The sequence below is a fragment of the Pezoporus flaviventris genome, unplaced genomic scaffold (genome assembly GCF_033815535.1).
Source record: "Pezoporus flaviventris isolate CSIRO_AGI_PZ_B2104156 unplaced genomic scaffold, CSIRO_AGI_Pfla_v1 ptg000036l, whole genome shotgun sequence".
NCBI lineage: Eukaryota > Metazoa > Chordata > Aves > Psittaciformes > Psittacidae > Pezoporus > Pezoporus flaviventris.
Genome location: NW_026892584.1, coordinates 37,335,374 through 37,362,360, shown reverse-complemented (window position 1 = coordinate 37,362,360; position 26,987 = coordinate 37,335,374). Strand labels below are relative to the sequence as shown.

General features: G+C 39.3%; 1 long non-coding RNA gene across 1 annotated transcript in view; it reads left to right on the top strand.

Annotated features, from left to right (window-relative positions):
- The first annotated feature begins 5,611 nt into the window (after nucleotides 1–5,611).
- The window catches only part of LOC133274570 (uncharacterized), a 40,773-nt gene continuing 19,397 nt past the window's right edge, over nucleotides 5,612–26,987 (top strand). The window contains exon 1 of the long non-coding RNA XR_009745185.1: nucleotides 5,612–5,850. This is a non-coding gene — a long non-coding RNA (uncharacterized LOC133274570). The remainder of the gene's footprint in view (nucleotides 5,851–26,987) is intronic.

Below are 26,987 nucleotides of genomic sequence, written 5' to 3'. Positions count from 1 at the left end.
GACCTAAGGCTTGCTGGAGTTGATGGAAATATTTTCACCAGTGTGCATGAACTCTGGCTTAGGTCTTTCTATATCCGCAGAGGCATGACTCATTCTGGAAAGGTCAAAATCACACCCATCTACCCCATCTTTCTTAAAAGCTTGCTGCATGGATCTGATGCATCAAAAGGCTGTACACAGAAACCTCTTAGCACTGATGACAGCAAAGTCTGTAAGTTTATCAAAGTTCCCACCAGTGATATGGAGATGGAGTAGATGATTTAAACAGGATTTACCAGCCTTGATTTTGCTTGTCCATTTGTATTCTGAAAGCTGTGAACTAAACTGTTAATAGCCAGAGGCCTGGTAAATCGGCAGGTCTGAAAGAAGCAGGTGTGGGTAAGCCTGCATGGGCAGACCGCAGATTTGACATCCAAGTTTTGATCAGATCTGAACAAGAATTTTAATGAATCAGCACATGTATTTATCACTGTTGGACAGTTATACCAAACATTCTTGGGGCTGGTTAGTATAAAATAGGTACCTTCTAGAGAAAAATAAGGAAGGGGGCTGGAGGGTGGGAGGGGGGAGAACAAGAGAGGCACCATTCTTTCTTTTGAATCTCTGACAAATTAAAGCCCAAACTTCATTAAAGAATAAACCTCTGTTAAAAAGTCTTCTTCAAGATAAGATACATGTAACCGATCATTTGTATTAATTACATTGAAACTCACCTACCTAATCCTGATACAGCTCACACAGAAGATATTAACAATATGGTTTTACTATCAAAGCAAACTATGTTTTATACCGTAGCTAATAATGAGAAACAGTATTACTAGTACTATTATTAGCAGATGTTATTTCTGCGTCTGTACCTGTGAAATATTAATTCTTGAGCTTCTGGCAAAATGGTAGTTTGGTCAAAAACTGGGGTTAATTTGCTGAGCAGGTTCTTTAATCATCTTTTTGTAAAATCTTTTTTTGCTTTTCCTTTCTTTTTGACTTCAACATAAATAGTTCTTGTAGAATCTGCCCCTGAAAAGAGCACTGTATTGCTAACAACAGCAACACTGATGAGAGGATCAGATATTTTTATATTTATTTGTATATTTTTAACTTTATTCCTCCACTTATATGCTGACAGCACAAAGCAAGACAGCAGTCTTATTTTTGTAAACATTTTACGAATGTAAAAAAAAACCCTCACACAATGATTTAGCAGCCTTGACTTATATCTTACTTATCAACCTTATGAATTTATAATGTGAAAGGTCTGCAGCAGCCCAGTCCACCTCCAGTTAAAATTGTCAATGAAATGCCTTTTAGCAAATGAGGCTCTGAATTTCTGGCAAGACATTGGGATGCTTCCTGTCCCTTTGGCTGCTCTGTGGAGCATCCAGGCATTTTGCAGGAATACTCTGTTGGACCTAAGGAGGAATAAAAAAAAGACAAGCCCAAGAAAGGTTAAAGCTGAACATTTCCCCTATATTCTGAGGAGGGAACTACCTCAAGAAGACCTGCTTCTGCATAGCCCAAGGTCCAGCCTCCTCTTTAGGCACTGCCCCTGTTTCCATTCGTAAGGGATATTTCCTATACATTCACTTCCTTGGTGTGGAGCATGTCCATAATAAGGGAGATGAAAAGCTCCTGGGACGTGAAGGTTTAGAGCAGTTTTGCTGGTAATGGTCATGGATCCTGTGTGTTGAAATGTGTACCATGGACCTGACATACAAAAGGGCTGGGTTACTCTATGCTCCTCAGTTTGTGGTGAAGTACAGAGGAGAAACCCAGGAGAAGTTAGATACAGCAAAGTTTAACTTATATAGAACAAAACAACGAGGATGACACGAACAATTTTCCAAATATCCAGAATGGAGACACTGAGGTTTGCACATTCAGAGTTAACTGGCAGTGTGCGGCTAACACAGTTTGGAATAAATGGGAAATGTAAAATATACATGATCTGTTGGTTTCTCTGCACAGCAATTTCTTTGATGTTTGTTGTAGTGTCTATTTATAAAATTTGTGCTTGCAGGCGGGACAACATGTGATTCCTTTCCCCCCTGCAGCATTTCAAGGATTTTGTTTCCTTATTAGATTTTCTTTAAACTTAGGAGAAATGCAAGAAGAAAACCTCCTGGGCCAGTTGCAAAGATCCTTTATGCATGTTTTTATGCTGCAGGTTGATCATACAGCTACAGTTTCTATTCTGAATAAAATGTTTAGACTGTATAACAAAGGAGACAAGAGACAATACTTTAAGTGTCACTGTCCCTGGACAGAACCCTATGCATTGGACTGCCCTATATCAGGATGTCAAGTGCCAATATAAAATGCGTTTGTTATATGTCTTTATTGCTGTAGGTCTCACCAGTGTCAGATGAGAAAAAAATGATGAGTGGCAGAGGATGTAATAGTTAATAGGGAAAAAAAAGAAAAAAGAATTAATTAAACTACCAACCAAGATTTACCATTACTTTGAAGGAGAAAGCACAACAGGAGAGTCAGGAAGAAAGAAGAGTCAGGAAGAACTGAACTCGGAAAATATCTTTCCATAAATTAATAAAAAAACAAATAAAAGGGTTTTGATTATATCAAGGTGTGCTTAGAAAATAGTAACAACAGCACAAGGGGAAAAATAGTTTTAAACAACAACATCATAGCAAGATACACACTTAAGAATACTTAGAGCTTGAACGTATAGCTCTTCTGGGAAATTACACACCGGAGTTACTGCCAATAATGCCCTCTTCTGGCGATGCTGTTGCAACTAAATTGGTGTGTCAATAATCTCAGGACCCTGCATTTTCAATGCGCAGGGTGAATACACTGTAGTCAGGGGGAGAGTTTTATCTGAGTTAAATGTCACACCTCCTTTTTCTTCTCCCCTCAGTTCCAAAGACTAGCTGCAGGTAAATAATTTTAATAAAGTAAGAGATACCACAGTACAGTGTTCTTTCCTTTTTTTTTCCTTACCCCAAATAATGCTCTCTATGTCATCTGTATATTTATGATAGCTCAAAGACATGGGTGTGTGGATCTAATTAAAAATGTGAAAGGGTTTAGCAGCCTGCTGCTTCCCTGTGAGTCTCTTGTTGCCAACTCTTGGCAGCTCTGCTGTCACTGAGCCAAATGTTTAGTCTTCAGCTGAACTACTGCCAGTGAGCTGCACTGCATTCTGGGACCATAGAGCCTCGAGGTACTGTGTTAAACTATCTCACATAAGGATGTGCAGTGAGCTGGACTTCATATTCAATCACCCAAAAGAAAAGTGAAGGAGAAAGCCCACTTTTGCCTGGTGAGCCTCAACAGTGTCTAAGACACAATGACCAATTCCTTCAGGATTTTGCATCAGGGAAAGTAAACAGTTTCTTGAGGTGGATCAACCCATACATTTGTTTAATGTGCCTATGCAGCAATAGCACTAGTTATATTTAGCAAATTTAGTTTAAATCTGTCTGCTCTGGATATGGAATTAAAAAAAAAAGAGATATTAAAAACATGTCTTTCTGCAATGAGAGTCTGGCCTCCAAGCCAATGGCTTGTGCTAAATAAATATATTCTAACTCCAATACTCCTTAGCACATATAGGGCAGTTTGGTCCAGAGTAAAAAAAAAAAAAAAAAAAAAAAAAAAATACAGATAAATTTGATACATGTGCGTTCCAGCCAGCACTGGGAAAGCCACATTGATAGAAACATGCTTAGCACAGTTGCATTGCTTAATAAATCCAGGTATAATGTGGAGATAGATGGAGTTATAGGCTAAGCTGGCCTGTAGGCTTTGATCAGTGCTCCAACTCACTTAGGGCTTAGAGTGGACTGGAAGAATTGCCAGGTCTCATGAGTCAGTGATGGATTTCCAGCAGATCACAATTAAATTCTCCCTTTAGCTGTTCTCCCTGCACTCTTTTCTGTAAGGGAAATTGCTTCTACCGACAGCAAAGCTGTGCGCGTCTTCCTGTTATTTTCTTTCTCTTTTTCTCCACTGTCCCATTTCTATGTTTCGTTTCCCTGCTCTTCTCACCTTCACACCATTTTATTTCCTTTCCATCCCATCTTTCATTTTTGCTCCTCTCCTAAAATTTTTTGTCTTGTTTGCCTGGATTTCACATCAACCTTTTTTTCTTAACTTTTACTATCCTTCCTTTATGACACCTTCCCTTCACTGTCATAATGTTCTACCTGGGAGAATGAATGAGCCACCTCTAATGTTAGTCCAGGGACTCAACAAACTGATTCTGCTGCACTTGATTTCTGGAAATATTTTCTTTGTATGTTTCTGAAACCAGCACAGTGGTGAAATAATAACTAGATACTTCTGATTGAACTGTTTCTCCAACTTTTGACACTGGGTATTTAAGAATGAAACTACAGAAAACAATTGTTGGCTTCATATCAAATACTTGTCTGCGTTCATTCATAATGCTAACTACATATTAGACACACAGCACTAAAGGTGCAAAGAGAGAGAAAAAAAATAAACATTTACACTAATGATCACTCATTTTTTGTAAAATTGCATTTAAAGAAATAGAAGCAGGCACAAGTGTGCAACACACCTGAACTCCCCCACTTTGATCTTTCCCCTGGGGTCCTTTTAGTTGCAGTGGGCCAGCTCTGGTAAGGAGGCAGGACTCAGAAGCCGCTTGGCATCCAGCCCAGTCTTTGTGGGCCACTGGAGAGATGGATAGCTAGGTGCAGAAGTGCCCTGAGGCAGGTGTTAAAATGTTGTTCTTAGTTCCTTGGTGGTAATCATTGCAAAACAATCCTGTCTGCTCTATTCGTATCAACAAGCTGCTTTCCCTGGCTTGTTGCTAAGAGACAGGACTGTTGCTTACAAGTTGCTTAGTGCCTTAGACTTTCATAATTTATAATTTATTATCTTAGCATAAAAATTTGTGGGTTTTTTTTTTTAATTTTGTTTTTCCACCAACACAATAATTGTCACGTAAAACAAAGGTCATGTATCTACCAGAGTAGCAGTTGCTCTTATAATATACTTCACTTTTGTATGGTTTAGGATTCTGTGAAAAGAAAATGCTATTATAAACTGAAGATGAATATCATTTTTGTCCATTAACTTCTTGCGTTATATGACTGGTTAGGTCAATGGATTCCCTCAAGATTTCTTCACTATTGAAAACATGTTTCTGTCCAACCAAGAAGGAAATGAATTGAAATTATTTCAGTTATCACATGAAAGACATCGGCTCTTTTTGCTCTACACTTCAGCACCTAATAGTTGAACTCATCAGTCCTACTTTCATGAAGTTCAGTGATAGAGATGTTTAACCAATGCCAGAAATTACTCTTGTGCATTAATCTAGCTTTGTGAATATACAAACCTTGCCTTGCTAAAGTGTTTTATACCTAACACTAGTTAAATCAGCTCAGTGAGGAGTAATGACAAAGTGGAAATGAGAATAATTTGCAGACTTGTTAAGTTGCAAAATAACTCTGTCACAGTTCACCAGTTTAAAGAAAAAAAAAGAAAAAAAAAAAGAAAAAAAAAAAGATGAACTTATTGTTATACACCCTCGTGGAAATTAAGTATACTGACCTCAGGTTAGGATTTACTTGACTGTTTAACAGAAGAGCTGTACATACAGCTGGTGTTGTGGTATTAAACTAAAGCATATTTAAGAGCTTTACCAATACGCAACCATCAGCTACATTGCCACTGTCAATGATTTAAAAAAATGAAAGAAAAGTTACTTTTCCACCCTGATTTCAGTGAGCTGTTTAAGCCAGTTAGAACCAAGAACAGCATCATACACAGCTGTAGAAATGGTTATGGAAATGTCCTGATGCAAATAGTGCTTCCCCTGCAAGGCTTGTGAGGGAGTGTCTATCCAGCAAAATCAAGGTTTGTTTTCCACCATAGCTGATCTTTTCCATTCAGCAACACCAGGTTATGCTTGCAAGCGCAGAGCAATATAGCAAGGGCTAATGCATGTATCAGCACACCTTGTTGTCCTAGTTGGCTAATGTAAGCAAAAAAAAAAACATCTCCTATGGTAACACTTACATTTTGTGTTGGATATGTGTTCTTGAATGCTTCAGTAGCTTAATCCCCTATTGGCTATGTAATATGCATGCCAGCCAAGTGTATTTTAGTCAGTCTAAATGTATTCAGGAGTTGGACCTCTTACAATTTAAGGTAACTCATGGGGTGGCCATGCTGATCAATGCCTGAGATCCCTCTCAAAAGCTCATCCAACCTACAGTGAGAAATTTTCCATGTCTTCCAGAAGTTATAAGAAGTACAGTTTTTCTTAATCGTGTAATGAAAGTTACTACCTTCAGTTTTAAAAGACAATAAAACTGCAGCTTAAATAAATGGGATGCCAAGAACTTCTTGTATATTCTTGCAAATCCCTGAAACCCTGCTCACTGATTATGATGTAAGTATCTCCCCCCTCACATAGTTAAGAAAAATGAAATCCAAACCAACAACAAAAACCTTAGTGAGTTGCTATTCTGTTATATGTGGAATTTCAGTGACATGGAGTTAATTTGAACAATCTGAGTGAAGAGGACACCATCCTCTTATTTTCTTGTTTGCTAATATCTTTAGCACGTAATTTCCTATAAAACTGTGACACTTTATAACCATGCTGGTGTAATGTCATGCTACATGCCTCCTTTATATAAGTTCATGTTAAGTAATTATTACTGCTGCAACCATTCACTCAAACATCAGAAGAGATGAACAGGGAGGAGGAATGTAATTTATTCATTAACTTTCCAAGCAGGGCAATCCTGCTGACTCTGTACATGCGTCACAGCACTCTAGAGAACCAGCTGGAGGATACTGAGTCCAGTGAAAGGGTGGACTCACATACCTACAACCTAAGGAAAAACTCTGATGAAAAATCTCCCCTTGAAACCAATATATATCTAGAATCATAGAGCAGTTACGGTTGGAAAGGACCTTAAGATCATCTAGTTCCAGCCCCCCTGCCATGGGCAGGGACACCTCACACTAAACCATCTCACCCAAGGCTCTGTCCAACCTGGCTTTGAACGCTGCCAGGGATGGAGAATTCACAGCTTCCTTGGGCAACCCATTCCACTCCCTCACCACCCTAACAGGAAAGAACTTCTTCCTTATATCTAATCTAAACTTCCCCTGTGTAAGTTTTAACCCATTACCCCTTGTCCTGTCACTACAGTCTCTAATTGAAGTGTCCCTCTCCAGCATCCTTGTAGCCTCCTTTCAGATACTGGAAGGCTGCTATGAGGTCTCCACAAAGCTTTCTCTTCTCCAGGCTGAACAGTCCCAACTTTCTCAGCCTGCCTTCATACGGGAGGTGCTCCAGTCCCCTGATCATCCCCGTGGCCCTCCTCTGGACTTGTTCCAACAGTTCCATGTCCTTTTTATGTTGAGAACACCAGAACTGCACACAATACTCCAAGTGAGGTCTCACCAGAGCAGAGTAGAGGGGCAGGATCCCCTCCTTCGACCTGCTGGTCACGCTCCTTTTGATGCAGCCTAGGATATGGTTGGCTTTCTGGGCTGTGAGCGCACACTGCGGCTCTTGTTCATTTTCTCATCAACCAACACCCCCAAGTCTTTCTCCGCAGGGCTGCTTTGAATCTCTTCTTTGCCCAACCTGTAGCTGTGCCTGGGATTGCTCTGACCCAGGTGTAGGACCTTGCACTTATCATGGTTAAACTTCATGAGGTTGGCATCAGCCCACCTCACAAGGGTGTTGAGGTCCCTCTGGATGGCATTCCTTCCCTCCAGTGTATCAAATGAACCACACAGCTTGGTGTCATTGGCAAACTTGCTGAGGGTGCACTCAATCCCACTGTCCATGTCAGCGACAAAGATGTTGAACAAGACCGATCCCAACACCGATCCCTGAGGGACACCACTCGTTACTGGTCTCCAGCTGGATATTGAGCCATTGACCACAACACTTTTCCTGCAGCCATCCAGCCAGTTCTTTATCCACCGAGTGGTCCATCCATCAAATTGATGTATCTCCAATTTAGAGACAAGGATGTCGTGTGGGTCAGTGTTGAACACTTTGCACAAGTCCAGGCAGATGTCATCAACTGCTCTACCCTTGTCCATCAGTTCTGTAGCCCCATCATGGAAGAACACCAAATTGGTCAGGCAGGATTTCCCCCTAGTGAAGCCATGCTGGCTTTCACCAAGCACCTTGTTGTTTTTCATGTGCCTTAGACATGCATTCCGGGAGAATTTATCCTGGTTTGTCTGGCAGGTGGTGGAGATGATAATTAAGCGGCAACAGCCACTCATAATTTCTTAGGTAGCATGAATTGGAAAATGCATCACCAGCAGTATGTCTAGAGCTGGTGACGACCTTCTGAAAGAGTCATTAAAAACTTTGAAGGAGGATTTCCTGGTTTTAAACTCTTGTGGCTATTGGGAAAAGAAACAGATTTATGGCTGACTGCTACTGTTTAGGTTCTTGGGTGAGCAGCAAGCACCAAAGGTTTGGAAATCATTGTAAAAGCACAGAAGAAATAAACTGGAAAGAGTGTAGTGAAGTCTCAAATCGACCATTTTAGTCCTTATGTTAAGTCTGGTGGGAGAAAGAATCAGAGACATAATCTTAGGACTAATTTTGCTGAAACCCATGTGTGAAAACATTCAAATGTTCTTGAGGGATTGTTATCAGTTGTTCACTCAGGTATGTCAAGTTCATAATCTAATCTAGAGTTTCATCTCTGGAGCTCTGCCAGAAATCTGATAAATTATTCTGTCATACAAAATCAATGTGCATTCATCAGGTCAGATATTGGGGTTCAAAAGGAAGGGCTGATGGATCATTATCTAGGTACAGTTCGTGCATTAATAGGTTCATTTGTATTTTATGAGGATTGTAATAACTGATCAAACAAGTCATGTGAACATTTTAGATTAAACAATTAGCAGAAAGTGAAAATACCCTGAGTTTTCAACAGGTCAGTTTGAATATCCCTCGGTTACCAGCACTTTTTAAAAGCTTTGATTTCCCTCCCACCTCCCACCCCCAACCTATCACTTGCCCTGTTTGAACTAAAATCTCATTATAAACTGGAGAGAGGAAACTGGTCTGAAGGACGGTAGCACAAACATGCTGCTGTTTCAGGATGACTTCCTGGCACCTTGCAGCTTTTGGGCGAACAAAAAAAATGTTTCTCTGTTGTTTTTAGATGCTCTGCTTTCAGAATCAACTAGTAGTATTTATCTAAAGTCAATAAAAACCTTGAAAATCAAAACAGTTTATAAAAGGAAGCATTTGGTTGAAGCTCTGCTTTAATGGATTAACAAAAAAAAACCAAACCTGAAACCACAGTTTCTTAGTCACCTGATTAATTTTTCCTAGGGGTTACGGGAGCTCTCCTGAGAAGATACATGGACCTGTGTTGCCCAGTGAGAATTCAGCATCATGAATGTTTACACCTCTTTTCAAGGAAATGCCTGAAAAAAAGACAAGGGAGAGCTCTTCACTGCTCCCCTCTCAGGCAAAATGCCCGCTGAATTCAATGGGATTTTTTCATGAGTAAATCAAGCAGGATTTGGCTCTGGAAGTACATAACAAGATTGAACAGACTTGGTTCACAGTAATGGCGCCCTATTGTGCTGTGGTATGGTAGAACATGCAGTGCTGGAGTGCATTCTGTCAGTGCCTCCGACTTCCAGAGGTTATTGTAATATCACATTATTGTAAACTAGAAGAAAGGGATCTGGTAGAATTAGGACTGGAGATTATTGTAGGGTTTTTCAGTAGTACAAGAAAAGTGAAGAAATGTAGCCATTATGAATACAGGATATTAATAGCTTACATTTGCTCTGTGAACTGTCTAATTCCCAGCAAGTTGAGGCAGATGACATGTTCCACAGTGGTGCCTAGTGGCTCCATTCTAATTTACAGATACATTACCAAAAGTCTGACTAAAAAGGCCCAGCTTGCAAGTTGTTGATTGTTTCTCCTCCTTGATTTCACTGGCTCTACAAAGCTGTCATCTTGTGCTGGATTTAGGAAGTGAGGCATCTGAAACAGGCCTTTACAAAGCACTCTGAAGTCTTGGCTTAGGCAACAGGGTAAAGCTTGGTGTATTCCCTGGCTCAGCACTGCACATTCCCATCAGCAGACACTGGACACATCTATCACAGAATGGTGCAGTCCAAGGGTGATCCAAGCTCAGGTGACACATAAATACTACATTCCTTGCAGCCTTCAACCTCCAAACCATTTCTGGAAGGGCACCAGAGCTGACATAGCTGCTGTGAACCGCAGGTTATGTATGCTGTATGAAGGAGCCCTGCACATTCATAGAGCAGGCTGTGGTTTGCCTTGGGCCCATGCCAGGAAGTAGATCAGGCCATGCTTTCTCCTGGGTATGGCTCAAACCTTCTGCTTGGTCAAAGATTTTTGCCTGTGTGATAGAGTTAGAAGGTGAATATGAACAGCGGCTGGACCTTGAGTGAAAAATGTTTTCTCAGAATTTGGTTTAAACATGCCCAATTTGTACCTACAAACACACAAGTCTTACTTGCTCATATAAGTTCTAGAGTGAATCATTCAAAAATTTGAAGAAGGTGACACAGGCATAGGAGTTGCACCAGCCCTCAGAAAGCTGGAACTTGCCTGGAAGAAATATCTCTAAATGCTGTAGACTGGGGGAATCTATGTGATTTTTATGTTGTCCTGGTACAAACAAAAATCAATGATTGCCAGTTGATACAGCTGTTGCTGTTCTCTGCTCCAAAAGAATTCCATTTGTAAGTCCTTTGACACACACCGAGATTTTTTTTTCTGAAAAACACTCTGAAAAGTAGAGTTTATATGATGTATATGGGATGTGTACTGTGTGTGTACACACACACACTGATAAAATATTGGTAAGCTGAAAAGTGGAAAGTACCAAGTATGCAGTGAAAACCACAAGGGCCAATATGACTTTGTGGTATTATTTTAAAAATTTACAAAGTCTCTGAGACTGTCAGTGGTACCTGGAAGGCATAACATGAACTTTTATTTAACACAGACCTATCTCTGATGAGCATTATTAATTGATATTTATAGAGAAGTGCATTGAGAGTTATCTGGGTATGGGCACTGCTATAAAGCCATAAATATATTTAGCTAGTTTTTATAGTTCCTTAAGATCAGTCACCAGAGACAGAGAATAATATATATTTGATATGAATAACATCTGTATTTGTGTCTAAATAGAAGAGGAAATGCATCTGCCTTCAGTAGAACTCTCTTTTTAATGTTTCAGCCTGCAAGAAATGCACATTAATAGCAGCTTCTTCCCTGAGGAAGGTTTTGAGCTAGAGTACTTGAGAAGAAACTTACAACAGAGAAGCCTAAAGTGCCACCCAGTCCCTTTTAATTAGCACATATATGTCCCCCTACATCCAAGATATGATTGAGAATTTCTGCCATTTCATTTTAATATCAGTGTTATATGCTAACGTTTGTCAGACTAAGCTAAAAAGCCACTTCTTTTTATGTTGTTTCCCACATGCAGAGCAGACCTCTTACATTTTTGTTGGCTGCTAACGTACTAAGCGTTTTTTGGCAGCGTGTGGTTCTGGATTGAAGCCATGCATGCAAGTCTTCCACAGTAAGTATGGCCCAAAGGATTAAAGATCAATGGATTTAGTTATCTGGTGAAGTTCCCCTGCCTCTCTGGTGCTATTAAAAGGTTTTGCTATTGTAACAAGCACCAGAACTTTTCATTTTAAACTTGCCCAACTGAGGCTTCCACTTAGGCTGCAGAGCATAAGAAAGTTACTGGACTTCTGTAGGCAGCCTTACTGTGATGCCACTGAAATGCAAGTCCAAGAAAAAACCCAAGCAGATATTACATATGTTTGAAGACAAAAAATTCTGCATAAAGGGAGGGGGGAAAACCCCAACATTGCAGTGTGTTTTCACAGTGTAATCAAAGGATACTGCCTTAGAGAAAATTGCCTTCTAATTAGTTCTTAATCAAATCCTGAGAAATGGGGTAGAGACTGAAAAGCTCTGTTGTCTGAAGCACCGCAAGCTGGAGAGAAAGGAATCCTAAGTCCCTAGAGCTTGGGGGCCTCCAAACCACAAACCTGGCCCATGGCTTAGCTGCCACAGCCTGTGGGCTGAGGACTAGTGGACACTACCTGTTGCTCCCCAGTCCGCCACTGACTCCAGTGCTTTCGTGTGCTGTTCAAAGCTACTGGTTCAAGCCCCAAAATGCTTCCCTTTGTGAGACAATGCAAACAGCTGCCACAGAGATTTTCTCTGCAGTGCATGTGTGGAGATTCGTCCCGTGTTTGGTGTCCCCATGCAGCAAAAGCATATCATAAAAACCTTCAGGATTTGGCCCATGCTGTGTGTGAATATCTTGGCTTTCAGGTTTGAGGGACTAAGCAGTTTTTTATTTTCTTTTTTTAACCATGGAACTTCCTGAGGGGAGAAAAAGCCTGAACCCAGCTGATTTAGTCTTGTCATTCTTTTAGGTGAACAGAATAAACCATTCCAGGCATTTTCCTTCAGAGTGGACTCTTCTCAGGAGGCAAAAATACAATTCAAGTTTGCGTCCACCCTGTCTTGTAGGGAGTGGGAAGGCAGAACTCCTCTGCACTTTCCCACTATCTTCATCCACACCCCTGTACAGCTTCAGGCACTATTCCTGTATCTACTGAGCTCATAGGGCTAATCTTTCCAAGAAGGGAAATAAAAAAAAACTATAGAAGAGTAAATCCTACCTTCCTACCTTTGTATTAGCAAGCTGAAATTATTGATACATATTGCACTGCTGCAAGACTGGATGGTAAAAGCCAATAAAAAGTCTTTCAGTGCACAGGACATATTCTAGCCTGAGCCATATGTTGACACAGTATTAATTCCATCTAAAAACATTTTAATGTCCGGAGCTGGAATTCACATTGCACTGTATATTTATGAAATTCTTTGCTGTTGAAGTGACCAACGCACATCAAAAGAACCCCAGATCTTACCAAGATGACCCTCCCACCCTGTGTTTAAAGCAAGAATAACCTATCTCAAACTACTGGGTTAACAACTGTTAACTCTAAGTCTTACCAGGGTGACAGCCAGGTTAGCTCTAACATTAGCATCTCTGCCACCCTAAACTAAAATAAAAACCTGACAAGGATTTTCCAGCATATAGCGGAAGAAGGCACCAGTCAAAGAGATGATCTGCTTTTGATAAAAAGCTCACTATTGATTTCAGGATTTTGTTGTCCATGAAAACTGCCCTCAATTGCCAGCTATCCAGAAAAGCTCTTCAAAAATACTAAGTGTGCCCAGAGACAGACTATCAGGCTACCAGGCTCCCTAGTGAAGCCACATAGTTCTGTAGTGCAGAGAAAAAATTGTAAATGTATTTTTCATAAGGGCAGCCAGATAAAATAAGAACTAATCCAAATACCAAACTAAGTCAAAACCATTGTGAGAGCTCAGGTAAACACTGCCTCACTTACGCAAGTAAAGGATCATTCAGCATAAAAAAGATCCTCTCCTTTTGCTGCTAATGCAGACTCAAAAAAATCCTATCCTGCAAGTATCTGTCATGCTAGGTTGACACAGATATTTTGGAGCTTCCATTCACATGAGCTGAATTTTTAGAGCTATATCCAAACCGAATTTATGAAACCTCCACGGTTTTAGGGATTCACCCTTCAATGCTTTTTAAGTGCTACTAGATTTGCCATTTATCAATAAAAAACACACCTAGAAGTCTTCATATTAATTCTAATTTTTAGACCTTTCTGAGGCTCTGAAAATTGTTGCACACATACAGGATGCTAAATTAGCTGGTTTTCCCATAGCTAGAGTGCACTAAAACAGTTCTCCTCATGACAGTCTCTGTTATTGTGGATAGTTTGAAGCCAGGAAGGCAAATGGGGATCTGAACTTTCTCAAAATTGGAACTGGTCTGTATCTGAAGTTTACCCCAGTGCAGTATAGATGTAGGAGCCAGCCAAATACCTCACATCTGAATGCTATCTGCCTGGGGGAGCAAGTGTGCCCTGAAGTCTCTATTCCCGGCCATGACCCTTTCCCATTTGTGTTTCCATTTCCAAGGCAGCACCCAGCTCATTACACTGCTCTCATTGTAAGAATCTGCAGGTGTTTCCAGATAGAGCTCATCTTGGTTTGGTTTTTTTTTGCTGGTTTGTTTGTCTTGGTTTTTTTTTTGTTTTGCTTTTGTTTTCCCTTCTACTTCATCTCTATTTTAAAAACAAAAATACCCTTTGTTTTAATAATCTTTCCACCACCCTTTTGTTAGGTGGTTGGTTTTAGCCTGCCTAACCAAGCTCACCAACACCTATATTTACTTTACTTTTTTTCTTTTTTTGTACTTGCCCTTTTCCTCTTGCCTGTACTGCAGTGATGTCAAGAGTCCTAAACCATGCAAACAGGCTTAAGAGATGAGCAGCACTGTCAAGGGTTGCAGACAGTGACAAAAGAAAGTTAGTCAAAGTCAGCCTGCCAACCACTTGCTCCAGACAGGTGCTGCTAGAGGAAGAAGAGCAGAATTAGGGCCACAACATGGTGGCCAGAAGTGGGGTTGTTATACGATCTGTACAAGCATAAAGGTTTCCTCCTACTCCTCATTAGGGTGGGAAATGGTGTCTAAAAAAACAAAACAAAAATAGAGCACATATAGCATCATCTAAGGCAAAGGATTTAGTCAGAAGGGGTTGTCTGGTCCTTAACTAAACGGCATCAAGAACTTTCAGTTTTCTTATGCTTCTTACTTATCAGTGGGAGTATTGCATTTAATTTAAAATATTTCCCAACAGCTTGCAAAGAAAACAAATCTAGAGGAAAATGTTTTCTTCCAGTAAGTTACTCATACTGATATTATTCTGTCTGTTTATATGTTAATGCAATCATACCTGTGTCCTTCCCCTCATTTCTCAGCATGTCTTCTTTCACTACTCGTCTTGTAGCACTCCCCAAAGGTTTGCTGTATCAGTCCACAGTGACTGATTTACACACTAGAAAGTCTCTGAAAGCATAAAGATGCATCATGCATATAGCACTGCCTCACTTTAGAGCAGGGACATGAACAAATTAATTCCCATGATATTTATGGGAACTTAAACACAGAGGGGCAGAGAATTAAAAACAGGGATGCTCTCTAGCAGGCAAGGAGACTGCTGGCTAGTATACTCCATTGGATGAAATCTCACCAGGAAAGTGTTTGGAGCCTAACCCTAGACTTCACATGCCAAGTTCTTCAGCCTGGTGCTATTCTAGATGTACCAGTCCAATCTGTGGCAGTGCGTGACTCAGCCAGACCTCACACAGCTGAACAGAGCTTGGAAGCCTCTGCCTATGAATTCCTGGTTTAGACTTCACTTTCTCTGTCTGTTTTCTATTAGCTCTGTGGGTTTTCAGGCTTTTATGGCAATCCTCTGACTGAAAATTACTGCTGCCCAAGACAGCCTGACTGCCAACAAGGTTGCAAACACAGAAGATCTTTTTCAGTAACTGTTTGGGGCATGAAAAGTTGGTAATTTTCAAACTTTTCATTAAATGTACATTTCTGAAAGCTGAAACGTTAATTTCCATACACTTCTCTCTCTCTTTCTCTCTCCCTCTCACTTACTCTCCTTTTTAAGCTGACATCAAGAATTCAGGCACAGAGAGAAAGGCAGTGAGTACAAATCTATTTTTCATGTAACTCTACTGAAGTTGGGGAACTTACACTAAGGAAAATCTGGGGCCATTCTGTTTATTTTCTTACTCTTGGTTTGCTTAATTTCATGCCACTTAAAATTATATTTAATTGCAGCAGTTCTCTATTTCATTTTCAGTTACACTTGTTTCCCAGCATGTTCCCCAGGGCATTGGAAGAAGATAAAGGCTGTATCAGTTTGGAAAAATGAGAATATTTCTGCATGTATGGACACTTCTCAAGTGTGGGAGGAATATTTTACTGCCCACCTACCCATCACTCAAATGTCCTGGTCAGTTTACTGAAATAAATTAACCTTAAGAATAATTATCTGAAAAGAATTCTCTTCCTGCCTCAAAAGCACATCTACTGCCATGTAAGCTTTTTTTACATAGATATCATAAACCCAAGCTGGTTTCAGAAAATAAACTGAGGAATGCCCAAACCGTCTGAGGCACTCATTTCTCAGTACTTGATTGATCTGAAGTTGCATTACTGGCAAATAAAACTACTCACGCAAAACCCTCATTCTGCTGTAGCTGCATTTGAAACAACAGCTTATATCAAATGAAACATTTGTACTCTGAAAACCAAGGCTCCTACCTGCTGCCAGCTCTGCTGGAGCTGGGGGAAAACACAAATTGAGGATTTTGCTAAAAAGCCTCTTGGTGAGGTTCCTTGTCACTCATCAGCTCAACCTCTTGGACCACGTTCATTCTCACTTTTGTTTGCAAATTTAGTAAACAATCACATGGTGGAGCTTAATTTTCTTGAAAGTTCATGGCCAGCAAATTTCAAAGTAAGTCACATGCAGGCATTCACGTGCATGAGTAGTCCCATAGGAGATTGCTCATTCACCAAGGAGCAATACAGTACCATGTAACTTATGGAAGCACTCATAACTCAGTTACACATCTTGAATACTGTATATGGAATATTTGGAGACAGCTGTTCATGATTAACCCAGAAAGGTTTTAAAATATTTACATTTTTCCTTGTGGCCCTTGTTCAGCAAGGTACACAGACATATGTATAACTAAGCAAATAAATAGCAGAGCATGGTAAGAAAGCATAGTGTGAGAATAACCAAGATGTTTTACTTCTCCTGTCAATGGATATTCGCTTTAAGTAGATAGATGGTAATAAGTTTGGTTATATAAAAGATATGAGTAAGGACAAGACAGTGTCATGGAGTGGTGTGACCTGTTTATTGCTGGTCCTTAGAAATGTGGAAGTCCCACAAGAGTAGAAAACACATGGGGTAACTGAAAGAAGTCCCAGTTTGGTATATTTTTAACACCAAAACCTTTTGTTGCAAGTAAGCTTTGCTTGTGGATTTTTCATGAGCAGAAAAAGAAGATATATTCATTGGATGATTTATGTATTTCAAATTATTTGCTCAGCTCACTGCAGAATGAATTGATACGCTGCAGAAATCCATATTACATCTATTTCACCTTCCTGTAGCTTTGAGGATACATGGCAAAACAGCTTTGCTTAATGCCGTATTCATGCGTCCTGTGGGAGAAATTTTTTTTTTTTTTTTGTTCTTTTTCTGCATCTGTGTATTCATTAAACACACACAAACACACAGAAGCACTGAAATACAAAGAGATCCCCAAAAGCAAAGCAAGCTGAGTTGGAACATCTTTCTGAATTTGTTTTCAAACTCAAGACAGTGAACAAGTTTCAAAAAATAGTACAGGTGAGACTGCAAAGTTTTGGGGAAATACTTTGAACACTTGTAAACATGATGTGTGTAGGCAAATGTTTAATTTGCCTTTTTTACTTCTACGAATTATATTATGAAATCAGACATCTCTGACTTCTTTGGAACATCAAATCAATGTATTCCTTCAAAACACATAATTGCAGGGAGCTGCTCTGCTGCTCAGCTTCTGATTGTTCCACTTTCAGACTGATAATGATCAGACACTTCAGTTGTTTTAGCAGTTCATTTACATAATATAGGTAGTTTGGGAAACATCACCTGCAGCCCCAAATATAGTGTGTTAGACACTGCAGAGTCTGAACAAAAAAGAAGCAAACACATTGAGTTCATGCAATTAGAGGACAGAGACAAGTCTCACACTTTCATTCACTGTCCTTTGATCACAAGGCCCAACATTTTAATCCATCCTAGGTAGAGCCATGGAAAATGCATTTGAGCTGATACCTGTATCAGCACTACTTTAATGCGCTTCTCTCTCAGATTCAGGATTGAAGCATCTAGATTTAAAATGTTCTTCTAGTGCCAAAAGAGGTTGAATTTGAGAGATTAGGATTTATGAGTACAGCTAACATGTAGCAGAGGTCACTTGATCTGGTCACTCGTCTATTGTTCCTATGAGAGAATGCATTGTAGTGGTTTGGAAGTAGCAATATGGAAGATATAGTGTGTGTCTTGTTACCACACACATAATTAGGATCTTAATGAGAAGCTTTCTATTAACATCATATTAGATCTAGTGACCTAGAGTGATACAAAGTCAATGGACCCATAACGTTGCGTGCCATACTGTACAAAGTCCCACAGAAAGCCACAGACTATTGAAGGGCCGTCCGTATGATTCCCTCAGGGTCTATTCTCCCTTCAATGAATATGTATAACTCTCATTAATGTTAATAGAAGTTACATCTAAATAGTTAGGGGAGAACAGACCCTCTTTTTAATATGAAAGTGTACTTGGAGGTGATTCCACAGGAGCTTTGGCATCCAAAACAATGTCAATGAAGTTATTACAAATCAATAGGTGAGCAGCAAGGGAAATCAACAGGACATGGCACACAGTCCATACTATGTGCTCAAAATGCATGGGGCACACAATGTTCCCCCCCTACAATACCTATGGTATATTTTAAAATGGAGGCAACCTAAGCTAAACCTGTCATATTCCTTATTAATCACTTCTTATTATGTAATAGGCTCAGGAAATTATCCCCATTTTACAGAGGAGAAACTGTCTCACCTAACTTTCATAATCTAAAGATCAGTTTAATCTACTTTTCTAGACTCTTTTTATGATTCTCAAGGGCCATCAGCCACCTAAACTGGGTAATAGATTCTGGTTCTGTTGAGACAAGATGATTCTTCCTTTAGGGGTGCAGATTTCCCTTTGCTGACTGCATGGGAAGTATAGACTTAGCTGACTCACATTACATGAAGTGATTGCAACCACCTCAAGGTCATAGAGTAGTATGTAGTTACATGAAGTCTTGAACTTTGGTTTTCAAGGGTCAGCCCAACTGCTCCAGTCACTGTACAGATTTTCTTTCTTGATAATGATTCTAAATCCCTGAAAATCTTCCTGTCTTTGAAATAGTAGTATTTGCATTAAAATGACCTCTGATATTCAGCAGGTTTTCTCTGGAGAGCAGCATATGTAGGCGTAGCTTCAGAGGCACTGCCTAGCACATGTAATATTACAATCATTCTCTGTATGTATACTATGAAGCAATGGTTTAGATTTTTTTAATTAAAGAGTATAACTCTAAAACTCCTAAAGTTCTCAGCACTGGCCTAAAGGGTCCCACTGAAACCCCTGTGCAGACCCTCTTTGACCTCCAAGCAGCAACAAGAGCAGGCCACTCTGATAGCAGAGGGGAGCTGGGAGCTGGGACCTGATTCAACACAGGTGGGGCAGAAGCCTCGTCAATGTGGGGGGCAGTCTTACAGCATCCAAGCAAGAACAGCTTCAGGTAAGGCTGCTGGGTCCAACTAAAGTCCGGTAATCTTCCTCAAGTTCCTATAGTGAGGCAGGTCCAAAGTCAAGCCAGAAAGTCAAGTCAGTATAGCTCAGGAAGGAGCCAAAGGTGAGGGCCTGAGCTTAAAGGTGGTTCTCAAATAAGGAGGAACTGGCCTCCACTAAGACTGCAGAACAGACATTGCACCATATCTACACTGATCCTGAGACTAGGGGAACCAAGCTCCCAGGTAGGAGTGAGGACCTGCAATATTGAGCACCCAGGACCCTGTAATATTGAGCACTCAGGACCCTGCAATAGTACAACAGGAGTGGGAGTGCAATAGCATTTAGAACCCTGATAGCTATTGCTTCAAAGTGGAAACTTCTAACTTAAATTTCTAAAGTGTTCATGCTGCTCCAATCGGCTTTGTATTTTCAATGAATTGTTTGAAGTCATTCTAAACTTTTAAAGAAGATGTGGGTCATGTTTCTTACTGTAGCTAGAGGACAGCCTTATGAAACGTGCATCAGCCAAGGCAGTTTTGAATTGCAGTGAGCATGAGTCAGCAAGCCCTGGATCCCCAAAGCTTTATGCTATAGCTCTCTTCTGCTAACGCCTAGGCTGGCAATGAGGCACTGTATATTGTGTCATTAGACCACCTTGGATCTAGGACAGATGCAGGGATAGATTAGAATTAGTGAAGGATGACAGAGTGGGAAGGTACTCTATTGTCATGCCTTCTCCTTACCTCACCAACATATCTGGCTACAATCACTTCGTTTAAGTATCTTCCCATCCCTCAGGCAATAATTTATCTGTGATTACTCCATGACCATTTTATCTTTTATCAGACCACTCTCTGACTCATCTACCCTGTTCTGTGCCCAGAAGCATGTTCCCAGGAAGTGGGGACTAATCATCAGCTTCAGCACACCTAGGTTCAAACAAAAGGTTAACACCCTTGGGTGAGATCCTCTTACTGCTTCGTGTAGCCTCTGTGCATGAGAGCAGCCATCAAGTCTGCCACTGTTGTCAGACTGAACCCCTAGACATTAAAATAGTCACTACAATCTCTAACATGGCTGTGAGGACTAAATAAGTTGTTACCTTATTGTCACACTATACCTTTACTTTTTCTAGTGCAAATACAAATATTTGTGAAAATGCAGTCTATTTATCCAACAGATGACAATGACTATGACGGAGGATTAAAACCCTAGAAACAAGAATTTCCACTACAGTTAAAAAAAGAAATCTGTGGTTTGGAGTTTTTCAGTGTTTCATGTAATCGCAGTTCTAGTGCTTGTACTGAAAAACATGCGAGACTGAAATCTTTTTGAACAAAAAAACAGTTGAGAAGAAAAGGACTATGTGTGTATAGGTATCTGTGCACAGTCATACCTAAATTGTTCAGTGTATGTTTGTAGATATGTCCTTCTAACTCTTAGTATGACTATACATTTAGATACATGCAGCCAGTGTGTGTACATACTACATTTAGTTAAAAAACAGACTTCTATTCATATTTGCCTTGATAAATGCATAAATGTACAGACAGTTTCTTGGCCACAACTACTGCATGCTTGACAGATATGGTCACCTCATACCAGACCTCACCTAGACCTGGGGCAAAGACAAATCCAGTTTGATTGATTGGGATATTGTGTATTCATTCATTAGTCCAGGCTTTGGCAGACAAGACCTGGCAGGTATCTTCTTGTAAGCAGACGGCTTTCCTGGTGTGGTCTTGGCTTTTCTGGCAGCTTAGCTGTGAAATTTTATACACTTTTGTGGCAGGGATTAAGGCTATCAGGACTCCAAGATTTCTCATATATTAGACAACATATGCAGACTGAACTCTTGTGCTATCTTCCATGTCCCTAAGAAAATGAAGTCTGCACTGCTGCTTCTGGGATTTCCTATGTAGGGTGGGCCTGGGGCCCATTTTTCAGTCTCTTTTTATGAAGAGAGCACCTAGAATTTGCAGCAAGTTTCATATAAGTATCTCTTCCAATTGATTTTAGCACAGTCTCCCAAACCTAAATTGTTTTAATATTCTCTCCAGAGAGAGAATTAAAATGAAAAAGAGAACCAGAAGAGAGAACCTGAAACCAACTCAAAACTTTCAGTGGTAATGCCTGGTTTATAAGTCAATTATGTGTCAGAAGTACAAGTTTTCAGGCTTGAGAGATATCTCATCCTTAAGGTTAGTGTTAAGATGTGCAAGCTGAAATACTTTGGCTACTGAAGCAGGCAGAAGAGGAAAACACAGCTCATACTGGCCATTTAAATTCTTTTTTAATTTATTATTTTCCCTAGATCAAAAATCCACCACTTTGTAAACTCACCAAGAAAAATGTAAATTTTATCACACTGCATAGGACAGGATTTGTCCAAAGCGGGCAAAGTTCATTAGTTAAAAAGGGCCAATGAGACCAAATTAAAATAAGTGTTCTCAACTCATATTCAGAAAACACATTCTATAGTACTTAGCTGCTAAAAAAATACATTCACATTCACTAGAAGTCTCTTTATGTATTGCCAGAGTGGAATAAAATGCCTTATTATAAGTAAAAATCAGTCCCAGAGTTTTGAGGTGCGTTTCTATAGGTATAGATTTCTGATGTGTGAAGGGCAATAAATTTGGCCCTTCCTTTTAAAGAAACAGTAAAATTTATGCATTTACACTTTCATAGTGTTCAGATATATTAGGCTTTGAGAAGGAAAGCAAAGCATGTAAATACTGCTGAGCTGCTTCTTTTTTATTATTCAGTCAATACGTAGCCATTGTTCTTAATTGTTCTAAATAAAGCTGACAATATTAAAGTCTCTTCACTCCTACCCATCCAGTGCCAGAACAGAACTAAGCACAGTTTTAGACTTTGAACCTGGAAAAGCTTAGATTCATGCTTGACTTTATGAATATGATTTGTCCCATTGTCTTCAGTGGTTTGTCTTTAATACACCTTCTCATTCTGCAAGGGGTTAAGCAGGTCTGTAAGTAATTACAAGCACAAAAAATGAATACATTTATTGAGGTCACTATGACATGGCAGAGGAGAGAGATCAATATTCTTTTGAGGAGACCCAGTCGTATTATCATTAAATAATTAAAAATTACTAAATGATTCATGCTTTGTTTTCCTTTATACATTCAATGTTTAACAGGTAGGATTTTCTGTTACTTGATTAAAGATAACTACATTTCCTGTGAGACCATAAATAAAATTATATTGTAGTTTTATCAAATAAAAGATTTTGTAAAATAGACCTTTTGGAACTGAACATACCTGATTTCTATCAGGGGGATGTTTATTCCTTTTTTTTTGTCTAGTAGCTTGGATGAATAGTCTTCCCACTGTACTAGCAGTGGCTGTTCTATAACTACTTACCATTTTGTTTAAGTAACTTTTGATGTATGATTAGTTACATGCTATTCTTTTTTTTTGTTTTTTGTTTGTTTGTTTGTTTGCATGTTTGTTTGTTTTTTTACATCACATGCCTTATCTTTTATAGTTGAAAGAGGAAATCTTCCATTAGCTGTGACTGGTGCTGGATCACACATCTAGAAAAAACTTAATGGAGTCTACTATAATTCATACATAAATGTGTTAACTGAAAATTTTGCCAGTTGCTGAGGATAGCACCCATCCCAGGCACTATGTATATTAAAAAAGCTTCCAAAATACAATACTGTCGCACACATACAATTTAATACCAAACCATACAAGGGTTGTCATAAGAATCTCTAGCATTAAGGCAGCTAGGATTATTTGTTAATTTATTATTATAATGATATATATCAATATTTATTTAGCAAAGAAAAATTGAGAAAATGGCTACCTCAGATAGCAACAAATTAAAAAATTAGTGCAATTCATTATTTATTATAACTATCTTAATTTAAGGAATACCACCTTCATGCTGTAGCTGTGTTAAGGTAACGGTATGTACAATTGACTATTTACACATAAAGGACATTTTAAAAAATAGCTAGAGCTTTTGCCTGTGTAGGTAATCTGCATCAAAGAACAGACAAGGCCACAAATTAAATGTAGCTGTATAGATAGCAAGAGAGATAAGTATAACATGCTCTGTTTATTAAATACTTCTTTGGTAGATAAATGTTTCATCCTGAAGTCAGATTTATGTAAAGCCCATAGAAGAATTCTTTTACAAACCAGATAAAAGTACTCTAGTGTGCTTGTTTAACATTTTAGCTTTTCTAAGATGACTAGCACAAAAGCCTTGCTTTTCAGTGCTGCACTAGGGTATGTGTAGCTAGCATGGAAAATGCTATGTAAATAATGGTATAACAAGGATGTGTTTCCACAGTAAAATTGGACTCCCTGCTATATGTTTGTATTTAACGTGGTTCATTCTGGGCACATGTTTTTAAAAAAACAGCAATTCCAGGGAATGGATGTTTGATAGGCAGGACTGTTCTTAGAATTGGCTACCCCTTGGAGTAGTGAAATGAGAAAGCTCTGGTTAGTGAATGTCATTGCATTGCCAGTTCATCACCTATTATTATGTGAGTGACTTATCTAAGCAAGGCTGCACTGTAAGACAGCCCCCATAGAGAAAAATAACATCCTGAGCAGAATGGTTTATTGTGTACCCAATCTAAATAAACAAAGTTGAAGAGAAATCAGAGATCTCCTCTCCTTCCTCTACCACCACAAAATATATAGAGCCAGCAGTGCTGACTTTTTTATCTTCATTGCTTTTCTAAAGAACAGAGGCTTTTCTGCAAGACAGTAGGGTAAGAGGACAACATAGGTCTTTTTCACCTTGTGAATACAGGTGAGAACCAAGCAGACCAGTTATATGGGACGTTGAAACCTGCTAATTCTGCCTAGCTGCCAATGCTAGCTCATTCTAGAAGCAGGAATGGACCCTGATCAGCAGAGCTAGCACAAGCACAATCCTGTTTTTGGTGGTGGCATGGCAGCTGTGCCCTGGCAGAGTGTCAGTACATCATGCCTTCCATAAGCACTGTGTCTGCAGGAGGTCCTGTTACTGTGTATCTCCTCCTTCTTCCTCCCCAATCTGCCTAGTTCCCAGTTATGTGGACTATGAGTTAGTGCCATATTTGACCCTACCTAATTAATCCTCTAAACACCTCTCTCTTAAGTGCATTAGTAGCCCTATATTGCAGCTGGTGAAAATGAAATAAAGTGATTTGCCTGTAGCCTCTGAAGACTTCTCTACTGGATGGGATCAGTCACAGTCAGACATGCAGAACTGACTCCAAATGTCTGGGATACTGCTTACTCAAACAGTTCTGTAAGCACAGATGAGACCTTAACTTTGTTCTGATATCAGCTTTTTGGTGTTTCTTCCTCAGCTAAAATTTCCTGTTGAAATGGGAGCAGGGAAGAAACTTGGGAAGACTTTATGTAAAAAAAACTTGATGTAGTATTAGTGAGCCCTGTAAACAGAGTGTCAGGCCATCATTATTTAGCAAAGATAGTAACTTCCCAAGGCAAAGGCTAATTCTGGACTGAGAAATGAGGTACAAAGAGATTTAATGGCATACCTTAAAGAGTCTGTGGCATTACTGGGAACTGAACCCAGAATTTCTGAATCCCAGTCAAGTTCCATAACCACAAGATGACTCCAGGACTACCTGTAACCTACAATTGCCCCTGCCCAAGAATTCAGCCAGGTGCCTCAGAATCAACAAGAGGTAGTTTATTGCTCTTTATGAAGCACAGATAAATCGCTAAATACATGAGTCAGTAGGAACCAAGTAGTTTTTCTCCAGTGAGACACAACCTGGCATGTAATGTATTACATTGTCTTCTCATCCAGAGCAGTTTGCTTCCTTTTCTAAACCTCTGTGAGTTTTTGAAGCTCTGTAGAGTCTTGAAGGCATAGGGAGAAAATCAATCCCCCTTGAATCAAGACAGAGATTAATCTTCTTTAGAGAATGACTATTTATGTTTTCTTCTGACAGAAATTATTTTTCCAGAATTGTGAATATGTCAAGATATTTTTAGGAAACATCAGCATTTGCCTGTGTGCTTTATGACCTTATGGTGAGGCCTTCTTAAGGTGCAAAACATTAGCAAAGAATGGTGTAGGTTTCTGCTAGAGAAGTATAAAAAAGTATACATGGTTAAGTATTGTGTCAGTAGAGAGCAAATCAATGCATCATTAATAAGAGTAGTATACCTGAGGAAAAAAAAACCAAAACAACACACACACAAAGAAACTTAATAATTTTCCGGCAATGGATTTTATAGGAGTGCTTGCCTCTACAGAAGATTTCTTAATCTTCAACTGCATCTGATACAGTCCCCGGCTTCCTTACAATAAACTAAGGTGATACAGCCCCAGTGGAACCAACTACTACAGCAAATGCCTGGCCTTGAACTCATGAGTACTCCCATCCATTAAATAACATGTTAAATTATTAAATACCATGCTCAACTGAGTCTGAGTAAAAAGCAGCAGCAAGAACAGGGAAAACAAACAAACAAAAAAAAAAAGACACCAAAAATGCAAAGGGACACACTGAAACCCTGATTTTAATATAGAGCTTTGAGGTTGGGCAGGTTGGATGAGGCTTTGAGGAAACTCATTTAGTAGAAGGTGTCCCTGCCCATGGTGGAAGGGTTGGAACCAGAGGATCTTTAAGGTCCCTCCCAGCCCAAACCATTATATGATTCTGTGATTCCATGAATTTTCATGAAGAATCTTTTTCCTTTCTTTTGGAAAAAAGAAGTTGCCTTTAGGCATGACAGAATTGAAACTAAATAAAATTATTCCATGGTTAAGGTACAATAGGAATGCTCCAGGCCTTTTTTGTCCTTCAGATCCATTTTCTTGGGAAATAGAATTGGAGGAATAGGAACCTCCAGTAAAAAATCATTGATGAATCTTATTGAGTCAACTTACTTTATTTTTCACTTTTATGTGCACTAACTCTTCTGTGCATAAAAGATAGAATCTGTTTAAGGGACCTCTTTGAATACATAAGGCAAGGTCAAGCTTCACAAAAGAGGTTGCAGGTACCAATTCTCTCAAGTGGTATAAGACAGTACCAGGCAAAAACCAGCATAATATAGTGGAGACGCTTACATCAATAGTGATGCTTCCAATACTAAAAATTAATATGGGAAGCTTTGAGGAAAAGTAACTGGAGGGAGTAAGAGAGGAACTAAAGGGGAAGGAAGAAAGAATGAAAGAAAATTATTATATTCTCCAGTCCAGGAAGCACTGTTTCACTGAGATACTTAAGCACTTGTTTAGCTTTCACTGCATATGTGTTTCTATTAAATTCAGTACACTGCTAAATAAGACAGCTTGTTTCCACAACTTCAATTTGTGATGCACTGTAAGACAGAAACATTGAAATTCAGGTTTGCCTGGCACACCAGTCTGTCATTATTCTCACATTGCAAGGCCACAGTGTCTTTAATTAATAGAATATCATATGACTAAAGTTAAGAATGAAAATTATAGCTTTTTGACTTAACTTTCATATGACACCTGACCACTGCTACAGGGAATACTTAACTGGCAATGAGTTCACATAATAGTCATAGATTCAAGAGATGAAACAAATATTTGATCAGATGAGTATGAAATATGCTTACCAAAACATATTTGCAATATTTTTAATAACACCGAGTGTTCATGAAT